General features: G+C 35.3%; 1 long non-coding RNA gene and 1 pseudogene across 1 annotated transcript in view; one reads left to right on the forward strand and one right to left on the reverse strand.

Annotated features, from left to right (window-relative positions):
• LOC102504203 overlaps positions 1-3,662 on the forward strand; it is a 28,447-nt pseudogene extending 24,785 nt beyond the window's left edge.
• Positions 3,663-14,131: 10,469 nt separating this feature from the next.
• LOC116664884 overlaps positions 14,132-25,285 on the reverse strand; it is a 668,708-nt gene continuing 657,554 nt past the window's right edge. The window contains exon 19 of the long non-coding RNA XR_004321387.1: positions 14,132-16,930. This is a non-coding gene — a long non-coding RNA (uncharacterized LOC116664884). The remainder of the gene's footprint in view (positions 16,931-25,285) is intronic.

Here is a 25,285-nt window from a genome sequence, read left to right on the forward strand (position 1 = left end):
GCAGAAACACCAGAAAAGAGATGTTGTACTTTTGGTTAATCATTCATCAGGAGGCACATGATATGTATTTATTCCATTACTGGTAAAGTTACTTGTGATCATCTGATTATGGTAGTATATGTCAGGTTTCTATACTGCAGAGATGCTGTTTTTGCACTTGTAATTAATAAGTATCTAAAGGGGAGCTGTTGAGGATAATCCTGTTTCTTATAATCCTCCCAATTTAGTAACTGTTGATGACTCTTGTCTAAACAATTGGTACTGTGGTGGTTGCGAAATGGTTATTTTCTAATTTCATGTTTCCTTCTGCCTAGGTTGGTATTTTACTGTTAATAGCATTTCAAGATGACAGTGCAAGATGTTTGAAATTGTCTTGAATTCTTTACTATCTCTGATCAGTTATCATACAGCTAATCATTAGTAAGTACTTGAAAAATAAATAACATATAAAGAAGGTCAGTTACTACCATTACTATGAAATCAGTGTCATAGAAAATTTTAAATGTCTTTTGTGAAGTCGCAGGGCGAAAGTATTTAAAAAGAACAACAATAAGAAAAAGTAAACAAACTAAAAAAAAAAACAAGATATGCATGGAGTGATTTCACACCATCAGCCACCTAACTGAGAAAAGCTGACACTTTCTTGAAGAAACAGCTAGAGACTTAGGATCTGTGAAACAGGTCATAATCAGGGAGTTCAAGAGTCTGAATCCTTTGATCCAATTATATTTTGCACATAGAGTAGTCACCCTTGTCTACAGTGGGAAGGTCATTAGATGTACCCAGAACAATACTTTCCCTCTTAACACTAAACTAAGTGAGAATGGATTTTACCAAATATGTGTGATTATTTGTGAAATGCTCAAACCTTCATATCCCTGCCCCTGGAGTTTTTCAAAGAATAAAAATCATACCCAGCTCATTGTTGGATGAGAAAGAATCATCTTTGGTTTTAACTTAGAAGAAAGAAAATCTCCCTAAGAGATACTCCAAAACAGCCATTGCCAAAGGAAGCATCATTTAAAAGTTACTGGAATCGATATTCTCTCCTTATCATAACTGTCATATGTTTTGTTGATTTAAAAAGAATCCTCAGTCTTTCCTCCAGCAGCTCATATAGAACAGCCACAGAGCTGTAACATCTGCTTGGCAGTATTAGCACAATACATTTGAAAATCAAGTTATCAGAGGCATTTCAGTCTACAGTTGCATTGTTTTTCTTGTTAATGTCCTATAGCTAATGTAATATTTCATCTCTAAAAAGCAAAGCTCAGGTTATCTGATTAAGTTTGGCACCAAGAAGAATAATGACCTGCATAATCTGAAGATGTAAGTGATGCATTTGTGCATAGACAGAAACCACTAACCCATTATGTACTTATTAAGCCAGGCAGTACTAGGTAAGAAGCTCTATTTTTCCTGTATATAAAAAGATTTTAGAGATTGGGAATATCAGTTTATGGATAATGATCCCAGAGCCCTACTAGCCAGAGCACCAGAAATGAGTACTATTTTAATGTATGTTGGAGTGAACAAAATGATATATTTCAGAAGAAATCGATGGGAAGATATAGATATTTCAGTGTTAAAACTCAAACACATCCACATAAACATCCTTGGAAACAGATTGCCCCCTTGTGCAAAAGGTGAGCAAGTCTACACATCTCAATAACTACTGAGGGCATTGCTGCAGGGTAGTAATTCATTCATGGCGATGATACAGACTTCGCAACAAAAGGTAAAACAACAATTTCTATTTTCTGTTCAAGAAGATAAAGGGGTTTATGGTATATTTAGAAGGATCTCCTTCAAACATTTTTTAAAAATTAAAAGAGAATTTGCTGCTCAGAAAGTAAGCCTCTAGAAACTGAAAACAATCATGTCCAAAAAAGAGGACGGCTAATTACATCATTTTTCTAAAAAGGAGTGAAAAGAATTACATCAGGATATCAAAAAAGTTGCTTATGACTCTTCTGTGTCTTTCATTCCTTTTAATTTTTCTATATTTTCTCAATTTTTGTATCACCTGACTAGAAACAGTGTCCATAATTCCTACGTTTGATAATTTGGGAAGTTGATTTATCAGAAATGGGATATGACGTAGTAGGAAAAAAAAAGTCACTCTACCTTAACTGCCAGAAAACTCTTCAGTGAAGAAAGCTGGAATACTGCTCTGTGGAACTGCAGTATGTTGCTTTGCTGAAATAATAAAATATTATAAAATAACTGTGAGTAGGTACAGCATTTTAAAATCCACATAGTATTTATGTATTAAGCATTAATTAAACATATACCTGATCATATACTGTTCACTATGAAAACTATTTTTTTTAAATATGCAATTATGTTCCATTTACTATGAAAACTGTGCTGGGAATTGAGGTAAAGCTGAAGTCTGTAATTCTGATTTTTTTACATCTCCTTACACCAACTACTGCCAACAGAAAAACACAAATGGGCCAAAAGCCTTCATTGTTTAATCACTAATAAATAAGTAAGCAATAGATAAGTAAACAACAACAAAAGAACAAACAAATTGATAATGAAACTAGAGACAGAAAAAGCACAGAGCTGCAGGGAAGCGTGTTAGCCAGACGGGAGCCCCCAGGCAGCTGGCGTCAAGGCCATGCCTCTGAGCACAAGGACCAGCTCTCCCGGCTGAAGGACAAAGAACTTAAGTTCTACAAGGTCCTGCAGGAGAACCACCAAAGCCTCCTGAACTTTAGCCACTCGGACAGCTCTGAGGGTGAAGAGGATCAGTGCCACTCCTTGCCAAACATGTGGGAAGAGGCAAGTGAGGAAGAGGAAGATGAGGAGGACGAGGACAAGGTCCCCAGAGTGAAGAAGAGGGGTGCTGCCTCTGTGACCCTCACTGTGGTCAAGAGATGGAAGGAGGCAGCAGTCAAAGCAGCACCTTACTCCAGAGTTGTGCCACAGGTTTGTGCAGGTGTTCCAAGCCATCCGTGCCACCACCCAGGGAGACCAGGAGGGTGCTGAGGCCAGCAAATTCCAGGTCACGGGCAGTGTTGTGTTCATTGCTCCAGTCACCTATTGCATCAGAGACCTCTTCAGCTGCCCCCAGAAGGTGCCGTTTGGAGAAGCCTCCAAGGACAGCAGCCAGGTGCTGCAGCTGTCCATCCAGCAGTCAGTGTTGGGGGCTAGGTAGCTCCCTCTGGACCTCCAGGCTTACCTGAGCTCAGCCATTCAGTCGGTGGCCACAGTGCTGCATGCTGCCCAAGGGGACAGTTGTCCTGCAGAGCAGGGGTGAAGGGAGACTGCGAGTGCTGGCCCTCCGGGTCCTCATAAGAGTCTGTGGCACCAGAAGGATGCCTGGTCCTCTAGCCAACATACATCACGTACACGAGGAACTCTAAGTTCACCTCTCCCAGCGCCCTGCTCCTCCTCAGCTTCATGCAGAAGACCCTGACCAAGCTGCTCGCCCTGGGCACAGCATGACTTCCTCTACATCCACCAGCTTGCCATCCACTTGTGCCACGCTGTGACCATGCAGGCGACACACCAGGCAGTGTCCACTGGCACGTGGTGCACCTCTGCTGCCGTGCCCTCAGCACTGCCTCCCCCGTGAAGCTCTCCATCCCTTGATTTACCCACTCTCTAAGAGTTTCTTCAAACTCTTGGTTTTTATTTACTCTCAGCATCAATGTCAGTTGTATTATTTATTAGTGTGCTTTTCAAAAAATAAAGTATTTTAAAATTTGTTTTGTTTTGAAATCACTATCTAAGCATTGTAGCTCATGAAATAATGCATATGGAACAAAAAAGACATGTGACATTTTGGTTGCCAGGCAGGCAGCTAGCTAGATTTACTCACTAGCTAAATGTGCCTCTCACAAATTATGGGGAAAAATGTTAAATCTACAAATGTGCAAAGGCAGAACAATTAGTACTAAGATCAGTGAGGTAATTGTTTTTATTTCTTTTCACTGGATAATGAATTGGCTCTGGACTATTATATTTCTAAGTACACTGCCTTCTTTTTGAGTCCTGGCCTACTTTTATGACATCTGGTCCATGTACATCCGTATTTCCCAACCTTTTGCATCTAGTAAATATTCTGAATCAGACCGTCAGTTCTCTTATTCTTATCGTACACGTCTAACTTTCTTGAGAAAGCAGTTTACCTTTCCTTAAACGGGTTATCTTTATTTTGAACAAGGTCTTACTTATTTAAACGATTATTGTTGATAAAATTTCATATGGAATCCAAAAAGCTTACTCCAATATAATTATTTTGCATTAATAACATTTTAATCCGACTCTACCCAGACTAGTCAAGATGCTGCCTTTTTTTTTCGTTCTTCAAAAAACATCTGAAAAGCAATTAACTACAAATGTTGCCCTTGACAATTTGCTTGGGGTCTTTAAAATGTAAATATTGAAACTTCAACCAAATTATCTCTTAAAAAAGGATTAGTTGTAAGTCCCATTTTACAAATTAGGGAATGAGGAGAGGAAAGCATAGATAATTTGCCAAGCCTGTATCTATTCCCTTGCCTTCCAGTCAGCCTTGCAGGAGACTGTTGACCATAGATTTTTAATTTTTAAAGTTAAATTTTGTTTCAAATTCTGCTTTATTTACAAACTGCACTACAAAAGCAACAAGTGAATAGGGAAAATTATCAGATGCAAACTGCCACTTAGACAATGTCTCAGAATAAAGGAAAAGAAAAAAAAATAAGAAGCACATTTAACTTTCATGTTATTTAAATGACGGTGCTAAGTATTCATTCTGCATTAATTGCCCTACCTATTAGGAGATGTTTGAAAACTATTAACATTAAAAGCCCAAGCTATTTAAAATCTTCAGTAAAATGTATTATTACATTCAATTTAGATATTTAAATGCTCATGCATTAGTGATCTTTTGAACCTTAAATATCAATCACACCTTTAAAAAACCTGATTTCATGGCATGAATCTAAATGTTCAAATTCCTATACTTAATTCCATTTATCCTTTCAAAGACAATGTGAGGTGTTGGGGAGGAAAGAACACTGGCTAGAAGTCAGGACACTTGACTTTTTGTTTTGAATCTGCCTCTAACTCCAGTGTGAAAAAGGTCATAGAATCTCTAATGGTATTCTTCTTATTCTCACATGTAAACAAGTAAATGAGTGCTAGAGTATTTCTAAGATCTTTTTTTGCTAATACATAATGTAAAATTATTGTGGATAAGTAAAGCATATCTTTTTTTTTTTCATAAACCAGCACACTACACTAAAATTTTTTAATGTATTTTAAAAAATAGAAGCCAATTTCCTTTTTCACTTTACAAAGGGATAAACTACAGCGTTCCTTCTTATGTGTACCTCTAGTAGGGGTCTTACTTATAATCTTTGTGATTTAGACCCAACTTCTTTAATATGATAGCTATCCATCAAAATGCATTTGTTGTAATTACAATGATAATTCTGCCTGTTTTCTTTTGATAAAGAAGCTACATGATATGATTGCTAACACAGCTTGGAAGGAAATAGAATAAGAATCTCATGTCTTCTTACTATTATTCATGACCTGCTTCATGCATTAAAAGAAGTCACTTATGACATTTTGCTGAAGACTACACTTCCTGCACCATTTCCTCCACTTGGAATATGCTCCATTTCTCCAAAATGATATACAGTAACAATCCTGTGAAGGCAAGGAACAGTGGCTAAAGATAATGAAGCCAAAAGCAAGACATGTGAGAATGTATCTGGGAATAGTTCTCCTTTGATGTTGAAGATGGACATTTCTTCACTGGTCTGCAATTACAACGATAGAATCTATTTAGCTTTCAGTGAGCAGAGAGGGAAGTATTAGGTGAACATCAGAAAAAGGTTTAAGGAGTAGAAAGTGCTGTTACTCAGAATGGCAGAGCACCAATGTTGACCTGAATATTTTCATGTAGGGAGACTCACTTTGTGATCACCACTTGCAAGCTATATTAGCCACAAAACTGGTTAGAATCGCTGTAGGACATTTAATACTGATGGCTGCCAATCTCCACTCTCCAGACCAAATAAATCAGGAGCACTGGGCTTCAAGCACAGTAGAAATATGTTTGAAGATGTCCTCAAGTGATTCTAATATGCAAGTAGGGTTAAGAATGAATGACCTAGAAAGGTGGCTTCCAGACATGGTTGTGCCTTAGACATTCCTGGGAAAACAGAAGCAATGCCAAATCCATCCAGTGATCCTGGCGTGTTGGATATGGCCAAGTAATCTGAAATTTTGACACGTATACCAGGTATTTCTAATGCAGGTGGTTCATGGACCTCAATGGACAACATTTCCCTGAACATTAGTCTCTAATGCATACACACTGTGAGGTGAATTTCTAGTAAGAGAATAAAAGATGGTGTTCATTGGTTAGTCTATTCAGCTAATTCCTAGATAGGCATCATTACAGAGTTGAATAATACCAGATGTAGTGAACTTATCTGTAAATGAACAAAGAGCAGTCCATTGTTAAAAATGCAGATTTCTGGAAAAATCAACCTTTGAGGGTTTGGAGCCTTGGAATCTGCATTTTATGTTTCTTATGTCCTGAAAATATGCTCTGATCTTGCAGGAATCTCTAGTGCTTCCTGAGACTCTTAAATATTTTTTTGAGTAGTTGTAAGGAAGCAACCAAGGTGGCTGGTCTTCCTGTATAAGAATATAAAACAAAACCAAACAAAAAAACCCAACAGGCAATAGGACCAGGTGTAAGTCTTATTTGAGATCCTTGTTTTCATAAAGACCTAAATCCTTAAACTGACTTACTTATCTCGATATACTGGTCACTAGTTACAGGGGTTCATAAATGGGTCTGTGCTTGGGGAAATTTATGAATAGGAAGTTCTAAGGATAGGAGAAGGGAGAATAAAATACTAAAACAGTACCAAGCCTAATTGGACCAGTACTCCTACAGGTATTTGGTTCCTATTCATTTCAGCAGGCATCTTGTTAACTTGCAGATTCTGATTCCGTATATCTGGGATGGGGCCCAAGAGTCTGCATTTCTGACAAGCTCCCAATTATTGCTGATGCTACTGATTCATGGATTGTTCTTTGAGTTGCAAGGATCTAGGCAATTTCTGTGGTTCTGACACTAGCCTACATTCTTAACCCTTCTCATTTTCTGATTAATCAGATTATTGATCTGATCTAAAACAGACAGACTGCCAGTTATTTCTCCAGCAAAGATGGGTTTATTCTAGATCATTAGAGAATTGCACTGAGGAGGTTGGCTACCATGGTGAGCCACTCGAAAGTCCTTGCACAGTAAAACAAGGAAAGTGCTTTTATGGAGGGGCTGTAGTAAACAGAGTCCATGACTTTTCGTAGGGAACAAAAGGACTCTTTCTTCTTCCAGGTGGGTTCTGATGTCATTGCAGGGCACAAGAGCTCCCCATTCTGGTCTCCTGACTTTATTTAATAAAGGCTTCTGTTCATTAATTTTTATAGACCATAGATTGAATTCCTTTGAGAGTATATAGATGCATCCCTGATGACTCATCTCTTAATTCTCTCTTGGGTTGGACTTTCATATTCCTCACCTCTGAGAGCCCTTAGGTGTTTTAACATCGTAATAGCCACTCAAAGTAATTTTTCTTTTTTATAAATGCTGCCGTGTTTGTGATTTACAGAAACCATGTGAAGTTAATGTTAAAATTTATCAACTTTACAAAAGAAAAATCAAGGTTCCAAGTAGGTTTCAAAACTTGCTCAAGTAGTTTCCATGGCTTAACTCATAAAATCATGAGGATTCAATTCCAAGACTTCCAACTTCAGGTTCAAAAATATTTTCCCTAAAACCACAGTGTCCTGTGTGAAATATAATGTCCTAATCTTCTTTAACTACTTGGACAACATATCAGCAACATAAACAAACAAGACTCCCATGCATGACTTTATAGCCCTGGATAGAAAACTCTACATAAATTTTAACTAAACCTCACAACATCCATATGAAGTACCATTATCCTCACATTAGTATAAGAGAGGAATAAAACAGAAATTGAAATCACCTAGTTTGCCTGAGGCCAACTGAATGTGGAATACAATTTATGATAAATTCAACTCAGTCATCAAGTTCCATAGTCACATATTTTATAATAGAGAAGGTATAATTGGTTCACAGAGGGATACCTATAAAGCTCATTCTGTGGGTTACACAGAATGTTAACTTACCTAATGAGCCCCTTTCAGAGGGAGCTGGTTATCACACTCAGTGAGTAATAGTGTCTGTTTCAATTTACTATCTAACACAAAAATTAAAACAAAACTTAACATTTTTATAAAATGTAATACCTGTGATACAATGTAATATAATTCCTAGTGGCCTCAGAGGAAAATATGTTTAAAAAATATCAATATACATTTAAAAGAGAAATCGTCTTCCACATTTTAATTATTGCTGCATTTCTAAAATCAGTGGAATTCCTATCACCCTATAAAGTCTTCCCTCTGTAATCCCTGTGACCTGTGTCAGAGTCTCCTCTTCTCCACTGGAGGAGAAAGCACACAGAAAGAGAGGCAATTGAAGGCAGAGGGCTAGACTGTACCAGTAACTCTGGACCAAATTATTATGGAGAAATGAGGCCTCAATGAAACCTTTCCACCAGATGATGAAGGTCTTTTCAATGTATCATCAAGCCAGTGCTTCGAAGCACAGTTGATGATGAATATGTTTCATTGATGGTTATTTTTACCAACTCTTACATTGTCACTTCAGTGGCTCTAAGTGGGTGAGAGTTCATACACTGTCTATAGAAAACCTTAATGACCAACTTTCTCAAACATTGTTCACATTATTTGAAGTTTACTGGCAAGGACTTCATCCTCTCAAGGCAGTGGGGAATTTGCCATGTTCCATGCCGTGGTGCAATAACCTCCAAGTACTTTCTTCCATATGTAGTGTTAATATGACTGTATTTAGTTATTTTGTTTTTCCTTTAGAGTAGACTTACTAAATTTGAAAACTGGGAAACATGAAAAATTACCTGGGACAACAAAACAAAGGATACATTACATAATGTTAGTGGCAGTTTTGACTATAAAAAAGATTGGAATGATGTACCTTCTCAAAAAGGTGAAAAGGGAAAATACGTATGTGTGATAATCTGGAAAACATTCTGTGCTGTATCTGGTATTAATATCCTTTTTTTTCCTTCTTCCTTTATTATTTTTACTTTCATTTTGCTCATTTTACTTTTGTTTTATACTAAGAGTAATTCTTCTATCATGGGAAAAACTTTTAGTTGAAATTTTAAAAATATATATATCATCCTAATTATTACATTGTATAATTCAAACAAACTGCTTAATCAAGTTCAAGCTGCTTTATTTCCTGAATCATTTAGTCAAGCATAAGGAAGTCAACCCAGCAGAATTATACTTTACTTATGGTTTAAACACGATTGAGACACATTAACATTATCAAGCCTGTGGAAAGAATAATGAATTTTGCTTTGTTATGATGCATTTCACTTCCAAATTCCAAGGACAATTACTGTGCACTTTTGTTTATGATGTAGAGTATTGTCTGTGACACTTGGCCATTTAGAACACTACATTAAATTGACTATTGTAAATTATTTCCTTTTATTTAGCGGAAAGAAAGAGACATTGAAAATAAAATGTAGAGCTTTCTAAATAAAATGGGACTTTATGAGTTTGTTTCTTGTGTTCCAAATTTCTACACTTTTCTGTTATTTCATTTTAAAAGAACTCTTCATTTAAGAGAGTCAATTCCATTTTGACAATGGGTCTCTGGACCCATAAAAAGCGAAAAAAAAAAAAAATCTTCATTACCTCAACACTGGCCAAAAGTGAAATAGCTGTAAAGTATAATTATATGAATGTACTATAAAACATATTTCTAGATTGATACTAGTTTAGGGTAAAATAAAATTCACAAGACATATTTGCTTCTGTATTTCATGGACTTCTTTATATGCTCTCCACAAATTTTCTATGAAGGATGTTTGTTAGTTTGAATTTAATGCATATAAACTTAATTCCCAATACCTATAAATTATATATCAATATGTACTAATACTAAGAGAATTCAGAAACTTGACGTGGCATAAGAAATAAGTAAATGCCACATTACTGGATTTCTACAAAAGGCCACCTTTCTCCTAACACAGTGATGGATGTACTACAGATAAAAATTATAGTTTATGCTAAGATAGTTGTCTAATGACTTTCTGAAAATCTGCGATGACCTCAGTATGGATTATGCTTCCAACAGAAGGGAGTTTGCTTCCAAATTCCTGGTTGCAATTGCATGAAGCATAAAAAAAAAAAAAAAAGTATTATACAGCAAAGGAAGATGGAGGCCTTCCTAGTTTCTTTGAACAATGTAAGCAGCCAACTTTATCATGCCAGTTCCCAGAGCTATTTGGGGGAAATTTTTCTTTTTCTATAAAATTCCATATGTGTTTTTTTTTTTCCTGTGAATACCAGCCAGGTCTAGAAATGCAACTGCTAAACTAATTGTAGTGACAAGCTTCTCTTTTTCTTACAGGTGACACCAATTTCAGTTTTCTGGGGCAAGGAGACATAGACTAGATGCAGCCTCTCTCAACTTGCTAAAATATTATAAAATAAATATCATAAAAATCCAGTATGAAAAGATAGATACTGTCTTCGATAGTGGAGGACTTTGCATTAAGGTATATGGACCTAGAATGAGAAAATAATCTTCAAAGTACAACCATAATTTTTTCCTTGATGTACCCCATTTGCAGATTAAAAAAAAAGTTTTCAGGGAAAAAAAATCTAAGTGAACACTCTCCTTCTCTTTCTTTTTCTTTCTTCTCTGACTCACAGAACAAAGATATCTAACAGCAAGACTAACAGGGCAACTCTTACAACAATGTGTGAAAGCTGCTTTTTGAGGCAGGTGGAGCATATGTCCCAAGGAGATTTTTATCATCCAAGGTTAAGCATATGAAATTGCTGATATGTGAATGTTTTTTGCCAAACTGGCAAAATTTATTCACTTTAATCTAATATGTCCTTTCATAGGCACCAACTCCCAAAAACCTTAGAATGTGAAAGAAGAGTAAATGCTTATGAGTGTTTCATCCAGAGTGAGGTAATACCCTTGAGTTTTGTTGGCAGTAGTTTCTTTTCTTCAGAAATTTTTATCTTTCTAGAAGAAAGTAGGAATTCATAAAGTAGGAAATATAAACAAATAAGTATAATAAATAACTGAACATCTTTATTTATTTTTAGAAAAAATATAAAATAGGCAAGCCATGTATCTAACTAAATCAATTAAAAAAGTGAGAAGTCAAAAATATACATGGTTGACATAATTTTGAAAACACAAGAAATTAAATAAATTATGACACTACTTTGCAGATCTGTCTGCAGTGAAATTGAAAATTATAGATAAAATGGATAATTTCAAAGGAAGATATGCTGTTAGTCAAAATCCACCCCATTAGAGATAGAAGGTTCAAACAGACCAATTTCCACTGAAGAAAATTTTATTAAAGAGCTACCTACAAAAAAATCATCAGGCCCAAGTAGATTCAGAGGGTGATTCTGCTACTTCACTGAAACCAGATGATTGCAACACTACACAAGTAGTTCCAGAGAACAGAAAATGAAGGGAAATTTAGAAACTCTTTTTTTGAGTAAAATAAAATGAGATCATGCTAGCACACATACAAAAAAATTAATAAGCCAACATCATTCATAAATACTGATTTTAAAAATTATATATATTATCACAGCAAGAAAAAAATACATTATGACAATGTTAAATTTATTTTAGGAATTAAAGGCCTGTTTTTAATGGGAAATCTACTACTTTGCACCAGAAATAAAATATAAACAAACAGCAACAATAAAATATGTGTGTGTATATATGTACATATGCATAGATAGATAGATAGATAGATAGATAGATAGATAGATAGATAGATAGATAGTTATAGCAAAGGTATCACTTATAATATCACCAAAAAGGATAAAATAGTTTGGAACAACTTTAATAAGAAGTCATCAAAATCTATAAGGAAAAATTTAAAGCACTTATGAAAGGCATAAAAGTAGACTTGAACACATGGAAAAATATCCCTTCGTTGTTGGATAATACGACTCTATGTCATAAAGAGATCAGTTCTCCCCAATTTAACTTACGCATTTTATACAATCTCAATAGAAATAGCACTTTTTAAAGAAATTGAAGGTGAAGATTACATGGAAAGAAAAAACACATAAGAATATCTAGAAAACAATGGGAAAAAAGTGATGCGGAAGGGCAGAGGAAGACTAGACTTGCTAGATATTAAAGCGTTTAAAACCTCTATAAATAATACAGTGTGGTACTGATACATGAATAGACAGACCAGTGAAATCAATAGAGAGTCCATAGTGTCCCAAATGCATGTATATATATATATATATATATATATATATATATATATATGCAAATTTAGTAAATGATAAAGAAGACATTTCTGGTCATAAAGAAAAAGATAGATGTTTTAATAAGTGGTACTAAGACAACAGAATAGCCACTTGGAAAAAGAGCAGGTTAAATTCCCTATCACAACATATCCCATAATATCCTCTAAATAGGTCACAGATCTAAATGTAACCATGTACGTCCTGTAGAAAATGTAGGTGAATTCCTCTAAGCCTGGAACTGGGAAAGGCTTCTAACTATGACCTAAAATCCAGATGGACAAACAAAAAATCAAAATATTTGACTAAATTAAGATAATTTTAAAATCTTTGCATTGGAAACAAAAATAATCACATGCCTAGAGATAAACTTGAAAAGGTACAACTTTGCAAAACATATTTACAACAGATATCATAGAAATAGGTTAGTATCCATAATACACAATTTTAATATAACAGAAAAGTACGAAAATCCTATAGGAAAAAAATGAGCAAAATAAATTAACACAATATTAAGAAAAAGATATTAACATTATCCTTAAGCATATGGAAATATATTTACCTTCACTTACAAATAGTATTATGTTTTATGTGTATGTGTATATGTGCATATTGTAATGAAAATAATAGGATTGAGGTTGGTGGTCTAGGGGATATATGCTTTATCTGTAGCATTTTATTTTTATAGCAGTAATTATTCACATATTACTTACATATGAAGGACAGAGTATACAAAATAGAAATATGCATATTTTTAATCATATGTAATATATACTGTCATTCATATTGAAAAAGGCAAGTAATATCAATCACATCCTGTTTATTTTCATAAGATTACAAACATTAATTATACATTGGGAAAAGTTCTCTTAAGAGGCACTCTCAAACCTTCTTTGTAGGAGTACATATTGCTGCATCTTCTTTGGAATATAGCCTTCCAGGTAACTTTCTTTGCACTGTAAACACACTTATAGTCTGAGACTTTTTGTTTTTTTCTTTTTACTAAATGTATGTGTCAATGATAACAGAAAATATTGAATGATAATTAACTATTAATTTAAATAATTAAAAATTAATATTTAAATAGACCAAGAATAACCATGTATTGCATAGGTCAAGATAATACTCTTAATCTGAAGATAATACAAATAAATCTTAAAGACTCAAAGAATCTATTAGTATTGGGAACGATTAAGGATATATCTAGAGTGATATGGTGACAAAGATTCTTTGCTTGACCAAACTTTAGTCAAGCTCCTGAAACTTCCCCTAGGCTCATCGGTGCACTTCCTTACAAAATCCATGCTTAGTAAGAACCCTGCTAAGTCAGTTTAACCAGAACCCTCTACCCTCGATAGCTGATCAAACCCAGTATCTGATCAAATTCTTCATTCTCCAGCATCCCCCAGGTGATGTCTGATCACCCTGGGCTGGTAGGTAGGTTTAGCCAGAGTCCCTCCTTACCCCTCAGGTTTCCTCTTGGTAGTTTTTCATTCACTCACCTCCTCCCTGCTCCTTGGCTATAAACTCCCACTTGCTCATTGCTCATGCTGTGTTCATATTTGAGCCCAGTTCTATACTAAGGTCTCTTTCCCCCTATTGCAATAGCCCTGAATAAAATCTGTTTTTACAACTTTGCTGCCCAGATCTCCTTTTTCTTTTACAATTGGATACACACACACACACACACACACACACACACACACACACACACACTGACACACTCACACTCAGGTAAGAAAATATAAAAGAGAATCATCTCTTTGAAAATGGAAACAGGAAGGTATTTAGGGACCATTTTAATTTATAAAGATGTGTGGAACAAACAGGAAGAAAGCTTTAAAAGCTGACTAAAAGGAAGACATATTATGTCATCACATACCAGTACAGGTTGCCCAAAGTTGGTTTATAGCCAGAATCTATTCCTACCAGTTGTTGGTTCCATTCTGAGTAGTCAGTATCTATGCTGTACTCTGTTAAACATATTGCAATATTTATTATTCTGACTTAGAAATAAATGAGAAGGTATATGTAGATGGAGAGAGAGAATGTGAAGTAGTTTCATGTATATGATTTCTGAGTTTATTCAATAACTGATGATGGAGGGGGTAAGAAGTTGGACTTTGGGGGTAAAACCATAAATCCTCTCCTCAAAGTGGACCTTACTATACATTTGTATTTCATTTTAGAGTTAAATCTTTTTAAACATTTAGGGTGAAAATTTACCATTTTAGGAGTTGGACATGGAATTTGTCTTATGGGGAAAGAACTGTCGTTTTTCAAAGGAAAATGTCTTGATAAATCACTTGGAAGAAGGTGGCTTGGTTGTTTGGCAGCCAAAGTGAAAATGGCAATAGGCAAACAGTGCTGCTTAGTGAGGAGCCAGCGTTTAGGAAAGATAGAGGAAAGAAAGGAGAGAAGAGAAGAGAAAGCCCAAGAGAGGAGGAGGCAAGATGGCCTGAGGCTAGAAATCTGTGGTGGTTGAGGGCTAGAGAGGCTGAACACTGCTGCCCCAGGAAGGGCCCAGAGAGGGTCAGGACTGACCCAAATGTAGTATGGGAACAGCAAAGGTCCAGAGGTGCCAGGAATTATGATGGAAGAATGTATCCAAAATACCATTTAGAATTCTGAACTTTCCGAGGTCTACTAGAGGGACCACAAAGAAGACCTTCAGGCTTTGGAGAGAACGAGATGGGAAGTTTCAGATCCCACTACTTGTGTGATCTTATTCTCAGCCACAAGTTCCCAGGTACTTTGATTTCAAGAAGCCTCTGTAAGTTGATGGTATTATTAATGATGATACCAGCTTATTTCATTAATTACCAAAAAGTAAAAGATAGATGAGCTAAAAGCTAAACAAAGGTGACAATTTTAACATCCTGCAATTCTCTGGATAGTGAACAAAGTCTACATCCACTCAGATTGCACAGAGGAAAGTTAATCACCAGAAAATTGAAGTCAAGCCTACTCATCTGCTCTGTTTTTGCCCGTGCTGCACAAATGTCAACATTATGGCAAGGAGGAGATGTAACAATCGATACAAAAAGTAAACAAGTAAGTTTGAGTGGAATCAAAGAAAATCATAAGCACCTATCCTCTCTGGATAACAGTAAATCAGTGAGACAGTGAAGTGTGTGTTTGTGTGTGTGTGAGTGTATTCAAACATGCATGTATTCATGCACATGCATGTATATGAGTGCAGAACAGGCTGGGGAAAATTCATACTTTAAGAGCCATGAAGGGACAAAGTTTTACTGATTGTCAAGACTTATTTTTAAAAGTCACATATTCTCTATTAGATGCAGGACATTTTTCTTTCTTCATTTAGTCCTGTGTTCTTTCTTCCTTTATTATGTGCTGTTTCTAAATAATAATAACAACAACAACATGAAACTAACTAACCCAATCAGAGTGCCCGGGCAATGTTCCTGCCCTTGTGGGCCTGACCAGCGTGTTCAGTGCCTCAAAGAAACATATCTAGGGTGTCCTGGGGATATGGGAGAATGACCTCTGTTCTCACAGAGCCACACATTCATAACTACACACATTGTGGCTTTGTGGTTATATAAACACAAACACACTTTTTCAAGATGAGTTAAAATGATGTAGACCTCTTTTGACATTAAGAATATACAAGCAAAAATAGCCATCTGTGACGTTTTTAAGGAAAGCCCCCTAGCAAGCTGCGTTTGATATTAATTTCCTTGCTAAGTTTTTCTTTATAGATACTCTAAAGGAAACTCTGTACAACCTCTTTCAAAATTATTTACAAAATACAAACCATTGAAATGGAAAACAATGAGCTTTCACTATATTACATGTTGATTCAGAATAAAAAGCTACACTGCTAGAATAAGCAGATAATTTAGTAAAATTAGTAAGACTGGGTCTTTCCGCGCATGAGCCATGCTAAAAAACAAACAAACAAACAAACAAAAAATGCCAGAAACCATTTCCATCTCCATTGTCTGAGCCATCACTCTTGCACTGGCATCTGCCAGTGAACTCTAGTGGCTGGATCAGTGAGTTGAGATGTGCATGACGGCATCTGAGTTCTTAGTAAAACACAGTGTCTATTTATGTCACTTCAACTGTACTTGCTGATTTTGTGAGCTCCTTGGCCCATAACTATGCTCAGAGGGTTAATTAGACATTTTTTTCTGTGAGGATTTTATACTTCCTCACAAAAGGCTACTGCAAAATTTAGTGATATCACTTTACATAATTTCACCCATTACCTATTTTTCTTTTCTCTAACACTCTGTGGAGGGGGAAAAAAAAGAGTAAGATTTCCAGCCAGACAGTTACCAAAGCAAAGAAAATGATTTATGGCGTCTGCTTCGATGACAGTACCATGCTGCCTCTCTTCTCTTTTTCCACTTGCCTGTGTGCCTGCTCCTTACGAGTTTTGTTTTCAGAGAGACCTCAGATCCAGATTTTCCACTGTAAAGTGCCTCTTCTTTGTAGCTATTGGGCATGCACAGCACCAAAGGTCATTCTGAGTTTCTCCTGTAGTCTTAAAAATTTAATAAAATATTCCAGATAACAGATTTTTCTCTTCATTTGCACATCTTCCCTTTTTTTCCCCTCAATGATTTCTACTGGGAAATAGACATGAAACATTTTTTCAAGAACATCACATTTTTTCCTACTTCTAGTAAGAATTTTCTTTCCCATCAGTCAAGTAAAAATTAAGATCCTTCCCCTGTGTAGAATTAAAATATCAGCCAAAGCAATGACTGAGAGAAAAGGAAAAAAAAAAAAAAAAAAAAAGAGAGAGAGAGCGAGAGAGAGAAGGCTGCAGCTAAAGTAAAAACCAAGGGCTTGATTTCATGAATCTAAGTGAATAGTGAATAGCATAATAGTGAAGTCTGATTCACTTCCTCATGAAAAACTATTAGCTTAGAACCCTAACTATAACTTTAACAATTGTCTGGTAAACTAGATTTCCTACCAAGATGTCATGTGCGTCAAAAGTCACATGTGAAAACATATGCATATTACATTGATCAAATAATTTTCTTAAAATTTTTTAATGAGTCAACTTTTTTCTAAAGAAAGGTAACTCAAACAAGAGTTCACAGATAATTTACTTCCTTAATTTCAATATAAGGATCTTAATTTTTATAACATGACTTTAAACAATGAGATTGTTCTCACATTAGAAAATCAGTTTAGAGAATCAGGTTCTTGAACACATATCTCTAAAAAAATCTTAACAAAGATGATAATTTTCTAAATACTTGTGCAATAAAATTTTTTAAATTCTAGCAGTTTATACTTATTGGGTGAGAGAGAAGCAGATAAATAATGAGGAAGGACAGAGAACTGAATTGGAGAGTAGAAAAAGCATGTGCTCTGGAAACAGAGGGATATGCAGAAATTTGGATTTAACTTGTGTCTCTGCCACATGTGAGTTGAAGGGACACGGGCATCCGAACCTCAACTTCGCAATCTTGTAAACAGGGTAGCCACTCCAGCTCATGACATTGCTTCCTTTGTTTTTTTAAATATACTGACTTATTGTCATTTCAATGTGCCTGTATCTCACAATTTTAAGCTGTAGGTAGTAGTGTAGAGAAAAAAGAAGGATCTTCTATTATGATGCATTTAAGAGACAACATGGGGCTGTTACAGCAATTTCTTCAGGAGGAGAGGAAAGCCGATTTTGGCAGTGGGTATAGCAAGGGGAAAGTAATTAGATGGATTCGAATCATCTTTAGATGGCCAAACTCACTTTTTCTGTGACGTTTCCTCATATCTCGTTGGTTCAGTTTATTTGGTGCAAAGTAAATAACGTTTGTTAAATTGAATTGAAATGACATTTGAAATTGTTCCACTGACACTTTAAATTGTTCCACCCATCAGAATGCAAGTCCAGATCTAAACTCATAATTCTCATTAATATCCCCCTCTGATTTCTCTCCAGACTTTCTTGGTGAATGTTTGTCACTAAAGTCTCAAACTGTATATGCAGGCATATCTTCATGTGGATCAGTGGGACTTCAGGTGTCCAGTGGGCTCTGCTCTGATGTCATTTTCAAAATTTAAGTGAAGACATGTGAGAAAGAGCATGGACATCCCTGGAGAGATGAGCATCATTGAACTGCAGTTCTGTTTCACTCCCAAGGGGTGGAAACTATTAATTACTGTTATGGTACGGATTTTCCAGATTATAAACCCTCATCTGCTTTCGTTAGAGGTTTATTTACTGTGAAGTTAATAAAGCTTAAGCTTTGGGGCTCCTTAGTTAGCATGGCCTCTTCTAAGGCCCTGTACCTAATTTTGTTTTTTGTAATTGTGAATTTTTTTAAAGAAAAACCTACAATTGTATAAGATTCAAGTCCTATAAAACCTGGATCTGCCCCAAATACCAGATAAATGGTGCTTTTCCTGAAAAAGATTTCAGAAGCTGCTTTGCTGAAAATGACAATGATAATTGTTTGGAATCATAATTTTATTATTATTTATAATTATTTACTAATCACTATAGATGTTTATAAACATTATGCCTAACCCTCAGAATAACTGTGCAGTGTAGGAAGCCAAAGGAGATGTACAGAGACAGACAGGGGCTGGCAGTGATTGAATCTATGGTCTCCTTTACTCTAAAATATTTTCTAAATTATTCACACCACATCATTCCTCGGTGTGGTAGAAGTGGCTACTTAAAAAAAAAAAATCCTTTTACCTGTCACTGAGCACTAACTAAAAATCAACAAAATAGCACAGTGAGTTGGCATATGGCTTTTAAATTGTTTATTTAGTTATAGGTCATGCTATGTCAGATCCCTTTTGACTTTAAAACACCAAATAATCCATTTACAAGTCGGGTATTAGTCTGTCAAGCCTGCATGCTGGAAACATTAGTGGAAGATGAATTAACCAATCAACAAGGTAGTTAAATGCTAGTAGCTACAAGATCTGAAAGGGTGAGTGTTAATTCAAATAATGTTAAATGGTATTCATGGGATAAGTGAACTATGCCTAACACTTTAAAAATAACTCAGGTGTGGAATGGTTCAAAAATGCTTCCTTGAGGATATTTATAGAGATACTACAGTTTTATTTCTCAGTTGAGATGGCTTTCCCTTCAAGACATTACACTTAATGTATATGTGAACATTTCGTCAATCTGACCAATGGAAAGGATTTTCCATAAATTTCTGAGTGATAAAAACCCCTGAGTGTACACTAATCTCAGTCTTTCAGGCTCAGAGATCTCCAAATGGCCCCATATATCTGTGATAAATTCACATTTTCTAAGCTAAGGACACTGATATATAAAACTAGAATGCAAATTAATTATGTTGCAATGAGCAACTAAATGCCAAGATGGCTCCTGCAAACTCATGTCCTTTGGATAGCCGATTTTTTTCCAGTAGGAAAGCTTTACAAAATCTAAATTATGAACAAAAAAGAGAGTTACTTAGTATGGTATCCAAAAATGGGTAGCATTTGTTGATTCTTAAATCTAGACTTAAACTTCCTGGCACTTAGTTGGTGCTTAAAAAACTCTTTTGCAATTGAGTAAAAGAATGAAAGACATGAAGATAATCTTTTTTCTGTTGCTGTTTGTTTTTAATTGTTTTGCTTTGCCCAGTAGATTTCCCCACCAATCTGGTTATGACCAGAGAATAAGACTCCTTACCTCGGATAGTAATTGCAAAGTCATTGTATCATTTTCACTTTTGTACCCTCAGTGCTCTGAACAGTGCTGAACACATAAAAGTTGCTTAATAAAGTTTGCTGATTGAATAAATTAAATTGAGTGGCTGACTAAATGAATGGATGAGTTAATTCAAAAGCAATATGATAAAATTTGCTGGTTTTGGAGCCAGTTCATTGGCAATCTTTTTTCATAACTTTGAATTGTTCTGGCAATTTTGATTATGAGCAGATTTTATAATTTAACCCTCACATGAAATCTGTACTTCTTGATACTCAGGTTTGTTGGTGAAATATCACTTTAGCCCTGTGTACTAAACATGGTCCCATTAAGTACAATTGAGGACTGTATACAAGCAAAATAAGAATACAAGCATAAACACTCATATTCTGCAGTACATAACAAACAAGCATCATGGGGCCTGAAGAGAGTCAAAGTTAGAGACTCAAGTAACCACCTTGGTTGGAGGCAGAAAGTGAAATGGGAATCAGAGAAGTGGCTGGAAAGGCAAAGTGACCTGCACATGGATTCTAAGGTACAATAGATTCCACTGAGTATACTCAATGCTACAATACCATCGGGAAGTGGTACCCAGATTCCATACTCTAAGAATCTTGCCAGGTATATTAGAGAATGAAAGCACAGCATCCCTAACTTTCAGGGGTGTCTCCATCAAGGATAGCAACAGAGCACCGGATGTAAGTATTCGTTCTAGCATTTAACATCTGATGTACTTCTTACTGATGACAGAAGTGAAATAGATTATTTCCTCATTCAAAAGCATGCTGCTTTATCAACACATCTTATTATCAAAACATTCCTGTTATAAATATATTGCACCTATTAGAAATTTGAAGTGAGAATAAAAGCTTAGGTGAGAATAACACTCACTTAAATAATTTGAACTTGATTATTAACCCAATAAATAAAAGGCTGATTCATGTATAAAGTACTGATTTTTCTGACTCCTTTCCAAGTATTACACTGTTAGGTAGTTAGATAATTGGGGCACCAGGCAGATAGGTGGAAGGGAGGGAGGATGGTCTGGAAGGTAGCATTATGCCCACCTCCAGCATAAACTGCCTTTACTTTTTGTAAATGAGCGCCAGCAAGAAACCGGTTCGAACCCGACAACCACGACTGCGCAGTAGCAGAAAGGGCTTAACCGGACACAACCCAGTGTTCGTTGTATTGTAATTAATATTGTGGTTTAGGGTCCCCCCTCTCCATAAGGGTTTTTCTGTATACACCGCGGGCAAGGACATGCGCAAAGGAGCCACACATGACTAAGCACTCTAGGGACAAGAGCCGTCAATCAATCAAGAGACCGCCTCTAAGAGAAAGGGGAGACAAAAACCTCCTCCTTTCCTCCCTTGGATCAGCCCGCCTCCCGTTCTTGGAGGTGTGCTTGTCCTTTTCTAAATAAATAGTTTAAAATCTTTTGCTACACAATGCACTGTCTCCGGAATATAAACCTGTCTTTTGGGTATGAGCAGAACTGGGGTCTTTACCTTTTAGGGTAACAATACCAAGGGCTACAGACTGTATTAATTTCTCAAAAGGCCTACTGCTTTACTAGTCATCTTTGGAGTGAACTGGTATCGACAGCAGGTAGCGCCATGAATAGAAAGAAGGCTGATCACTAAGCACGTTGGGTCTCAGCTGTGGCTTTATTATTGATCACCCAGAGATAATTTTTCTATAGAGAACTATTCAGTAAAAATAGGAAGGTGCAGGTCAACTTAGTCAACATCTAACACAATTAAATATGATTAATAATTAATATAAATAGCCTTGACATTTCCTGGATTATTAAACGAGGAAAAAAGTGTGATTATTACTTGAAATGGTGTCATTGAGTGCTTAGATGTGCTTTAGCCAAAAGCAGCAGACATATCACCCCTCTGGCTTCTTGTTTTTAATTTTATTTGATTTTAAAAAAATTTTTATTTTGGAAGGTCTGCAGAAATTAGAACTCTTACCATGATTTGAACTAAAGAGGGGAAATGGGGAAGGAAGAGGGGTGGGTTTGTCCAGCATGCCTGTATGTTTATTTCAGAACCTTTTTTAAATGTAAAAGCTGTACCTTCCTGGGTAGTTCTGAATTTCTTTTGTTTCCTTTTTTTCCTCCAAGCATTTTACAGTGAGCTTTTTATAAATAGCAAACAATTTGAAAGCATACAAAAATATGTGAAGTTCATTTTAAAAAACTACAGTATAGCACTGGTATAGTGCACTGAAAGACTTTGATAAAAAGAAAAAAATACTAAAAGTTCTCCATTTTAAATGTCATTCATATATACCTTGTGAATGAGAGCTATATACTTTTACACACTGTTTTAGAGGAATAAATTATTGAATTACTAAAAAAAAAATTGTTTAGATAATCCCTTCAAATACTATGAAACAAAACAAAACAAAACCTAAGCATGTTTTCTTCTGAGAGAGTTCAAGAATTGACTGGGATTGATTGTACCTTTCATTTTATGTAAATTTTTCCTAAAAAGAAGATACGGTTTCTATTTAAAGCTATGCACGATGAAGAACTTTAAGGTAGCATAGTGATGTCAGCAGCTTTCCTTGGATGCATCAAAAAAGCAAGATGGATAGAGAGATATGCAGATGGCTAGATACGTGATAAAGCAACTATAGTAAAATTTTAAATTACGGAATCTGTGTAGTGATTATGTAAGTGTCCACGGTAAAGGTTTTTCAAAGTCTTTGTATGTTTGAAAATTTTCATAATAAAATGTTGAAAAAGTGAAAAATGGCATTATAGTTACTCTTAGAAAGGGCACAACTAGAAGGGATACATGGGGGTTTGGGAGATGTTAAGAGTATTCTGTTTCTTGATATGGTTGCGGGTTACTGGCAGTGTTTACCTAGTAAAAACCTAACAAATTGAATATTTATGATGTTTGTTTCTGTATATATGTTCTATACTTCAATTAAAAGTTTAGAAATAAAACAAAAAATCATAACCAGTATCATTCTAAACCCTTTGATAGCAAGTGACAGAAATCCAGTCCTAAATAACTTAAGAAAAAAATTTACTCTCATGGTTGGGAATTCCTAGGGCACAGCTGGGTTTAGAGAGATCTGGGCCATATGGCTTTGTACAGACTTTGAAGCTCTAAATTTATTGATCTTTTTTTGTTTACTGTGTCCAGGGTCTCAAATGTTGTCAGGGCTCAATGGTGTCAAATGGTGTCCAGGGCTCACTTGCCTGCTCTCTCTCTCTCTCACTCGCTCACTCTACATCTCTATCTCTCAGACAGTCTGTCTTCTCTTAGCCGACCAGACGGCTGTCAGTGGTCTCATATTTATATCACACGAACTTAAATACTTTGGGCTAGAGAGGTTGTGTATTCTGATTTTTAACTGATAAATCATAGCAAAGACTGATTGAATCAGTGAGGATGATGAGGTTCTTTTATTCATTTATCAGGGATCATATGCCTGCATTTGTAGCCAGGGACCTGGAGACAGGCCTGGTAAACTGACGTCACAGTGGGTTTACCATAGGAAACAATCAAATTAGTATCAGATATAAAGAAGAACAAGAAAACATAGACACACAGTGATATGTAACAATATTCATCAATCATTGTGATATTGAGATAAAAATCTACAAGCAGTGGTGAGCTGAGACAGGAAGGATAGAGAGAAGAAAGATATATTTTTGGGAACTTCAAACCCAGCCTATAATATTATCCCCATGGTGAAATAGAAACTAAAATGAAGCAAAACTGAACTAAACCTAATCACGATTGCTCTCTCTCGCTCTCTCTCTATATATCTAAAAAATATAATTATATATTTATATGTACATATATAATATCAAAATTATATAATAATATTGTTATATATATGTATGTGTGTACGTGCCTGTGTGTATGCACACATGCACATATATAAAAATGCACTACTATTATATTTCCTATATTATCAGAAACATTCTCCCTATGGTTGTGCAGATAATATTGGAAGTTGTAACGTGAGAGAGAAAGATTTATGCTCTCTTTCAACTACACCTTCTGAGAGTTGTGGTGGAAGGGAGAATAAAGGCCCTTGAAAGCAAGTTCAAATCTAGAAAGGCAGTTCAAGCTATAGAAAGATTTATAAACCCCCAAATGAATAATAGATTGGACTTGAAAATACTCTACCTTGAGAAAAAAACGACATAAAATTAATGTCTGTAGAAAATAATAATGTGACTTCTTCAAAAGGATAACACCACATCCTGAGAGTTACCTATTAGACAAGTTTCAGCTAATTGAAGAAAAAAAAAATGCTGTTGCCAAATCAATGTTCTATTGACTCTAATGACTTACTCTTTCATGGCACAAAGAAAGCCAGGTAATATTATCACTATCAGAAAAAGATTTATACAAACCAGAGAAACTCCTATACTGTAGAATCTATTTTTTCTTTTTCTTTTTTACTATCGAATTGTTCTGACCTGCTGCAGGTATACAAAAAGACATAGAGAAGAATGTAACAATTACCTGGGTATCCATCATCCATGTAAAGAATTTATTAAAGCAGCTATGTCCCCCAATTATACCATGTTATATTTAATTGCCCTTGTCTGTCCTTGTTTTATTAATATTAATATTATTAATTAAAATTATTAATTAATATTAATTATTAATATTAAAATTGCTAATATTTAAGATGACTTAAAATTAGCATTTGATATTAATAGAATTATACAAGTTTTATTTTGGTTACTATATACCTGGTATGTATTTTTTCCATACTTTCAACCTGTATTTCCCACTGTGTTTTCCACGTGTATCTATAAACAGCATGTCCATGGAAGATATTTTTCACAGATACATTCTGACAACTTCTGTCATTTAACAGGTGACTTAAATTTATTTAATTTTATTGTGAGCACCAAATATCTGGGTTTGTTTCTACATTTGTGATTTTTATTTATAATTTTTTATTTGTCTTTTTTCACCTTTTTGTGTATTGCTTTAGATTGATAGAGGGTTTTTTTTTTCTCTTTCTGATTTGGAAATGATACATAGTGACCCTTTAGTCTTTTAGTAATTTATCCTGATTACTACCTACCCATATTATATGTAATTTAAAATGTCCTCCTTCTTCAGAGATATCTGTGGAGGGTCCTTCATCTGGTAATATTAGCAATGATCTCTCTGAATTTTGATTATATGAAAATGTCTATATTTC

Source organism: Camelus ferus, chromosome 7 (assembly GCF_009834535.1).
Source record: "Camelus ferus isolate YT-003-E chromosome 7, BCGSAC_Cfer_1.0, whole genome shotgun sequence".
NCBI classification, from domain to species: domain Eukaryota; kingdom Metazoa; phylum Chordata; class Mammalia; order Artiodactyla; family Camelidae; genus Camelus; species Camelus ferus.